The sequence below is a fragment of the Dendrobates tinctorius genome, unplaced genomic scaffold (assembly GCF_039654945.1).
Source record: "Dendrobates tinctorius isolate UK_male_01 unplaced genomic scaffold, ASM3965494v1 ptg000233l, whole genome shotgun sequence".
Lineage (NCBI taxonomy): Eukaryota > Metazoa > Chordata > Amphibia > Anura > Dendrobatidae > Dendrobates > Dendrobates tinctorius.
The window spans coordinates 4,978,863-4,981,196 of record NW_027361900.1 but is presented as its reverse complement, the minus strand read 5'-3'; positions in this window follow the sequence as shown (position 1 = coordinate 4,981,196).

Sequence of the window (2,334 nt, the reverse complement as noted above, 5' to 3'; positions counted from 1 at the left end):
AGACAATAGGAATAACAACTGTATAGATAATGAATATTTTTGCTTCTTGAACAAGGAAGTCTTGTGCTCAATAATAGTATGATTCTTGAAGACAAGAGAGACCAAAATGTTTTATGGGCTCATGTAGCAATGATCATGCATGACATCGATAATCGAGGACCGATTGTGATACACATGAAGACGTGTATGCGTGTGTGCCTGGGTTACGATAGGTATCCAGTTTTCAGAATAGGGGATTATGGAAGTCATGCTGCCCATATGTTACCATCTTAGAGCGTTATGCTATGAGCATGAAGAGTTAACTTTGTAATAGGCAACATATGTTGAACTTTGAACAGTGATAGACAACTTTGACAAGTTGACCAGAGGCAAACAGATCCTGGGTTATAATCAGTAGCAAAACAACCTTGATGCATTGTGCTATTGTTAGGAGACATACTAATGGCAAACAAATCTCTGGTTGGCGCAAACACACTAAGAGGCTATAACAAACAGACCTTGAAGTCTTGTGCAGATTCAAGCTTCTGATGCAGACTAAACATACTGCACAGTTGTAATGTGGGAGTGTTGTGTATAAAAAGGTGGACCCTGTGTCAGTGAGGGAGGGACATTTCCAGAAGCTATCGTGGGTGCACGGTTTCTGTGATGACAAGACCAGAGTATTTTCCTTCTCACTGACACTGCGGTCCCTCCAGTAGAGAAGTGATGCTACAATGCTTGGTAATGTATAGTATGGATACTTATTTCTCTATGTACTATAATTCATAATAATTGTATGATTCACATGAAATTAATTAACAAGACAGGGTAATATATCTGCCATTCCATTAACTTGGTGTTCTATCATTTAAATTAATCATTGTATAATAAAATTGTGTCATATCCAAGTAGTAGCCTTTTTTAAAGCCGTATCCGAACCATATTGCTGAACAGTTGGCAATACAGTGAGCCGCAAGGAAAAAATGTGACACTCAAATGAAGGCGGGCAACTAATTGTGTCCAATGAGGCAAAGGCGTGCACTCCACAACCTAGTGTTTCCGGCAGGTGGAACGCACGCCAAAATAACTTCTGGTTTCTTGAACCGCATAGAAGTAGAATATGCAACCAAGTTGGCTTGATGGTGCGCGGTCTGCAGTCTTGTATGTTCCGGCAAGTGGAACGCACGCCAACGCCACATCCGGCAAGTGGAACGCACGCCAACGCCACAAACGGCAAGTGGAACGCATGGCAACGCCACATCCGGCTTTGATGGCATCTTCCCTTTCAACTGCCAGGGTTTTTGTTGCAGCCGCTCCTGTGCCGTCCCTGCGGTGTACATCTATGTTATGGGGCCAAAAAGCGTTTATTTGTAAAAAAAAAAATGTTTCACTTGTTGAAATGTAATAAAATGTGTCTTCTGCTTTTTCCATGTTTTTTTCTTCTAACAAGAATTGTTGGAGCCAATTTTTCTTTAGAAACATTTTAATATTGGCTTTTTCTGGAGTTTTTCTTGTAATATAGGAAAGCCTAAGGCCAGAAATAATCCCCATAAATCACTGTACATGGAGACTTTGGGATCAGATCATTTCTGTCCGTTGTGATTGTGGAAACTAGAAATCTTTTCTGAAAGCCTCAAACTTCTGTGTGTGACTCAGAGCTGAGATCTAACGTGATAGAAGATTCCAGTGCGGGGAAGACGGGAAACCTTCATATAGACGGCCGGTGGGGATGGAGTCAGTGACCGACTCTGTCCATATCTGTTTCTAGAGCCGCAGTAGAAGATGAAGATGTCGTCCTCATCATGAAGGAGTTATTTCTCATGTCGCGTGTAATGAATATCTCCTGCAGTATTGCTAATGCCGATTCCAGTGTCGGTAATGAGACGAGAATTAGCGTTATGGAAGATGAGTCTATGAGGAACGTGTTCAGCTGCCGACTCCGAGGAGGAAACTGTTTGTTGTCTGTGGCCTAAATATATAGGTTTTATTAGTAGATGTCAGGGAAGAAAACTAAACCCTGTAAAATAATAAATCTCATATGTTTCCCTTATTATCTCCAGTAATTGTATTATTACACAGGATTCTTATGATGTTACATCGGATCATCTTCTCATTCAGGTCTCTACAATATCGGATCCTCTCAGTGAAGATCTTCTACAGAAGAGAATTTTCCTGATTTTCCCATCAAAGATGGATATGGACAGAGACAAGATGGCGGAGAGGATGTTACACCTCACCCTAGAGATCCTCTTCCGTCTCACTGGAGAGGTGAGAGATTCTGATGACGTCACATTACATCATTCTTATCTATGGGAATAACAGATGGACAGAACTGGAGAGGTGAGGACTCTGGGA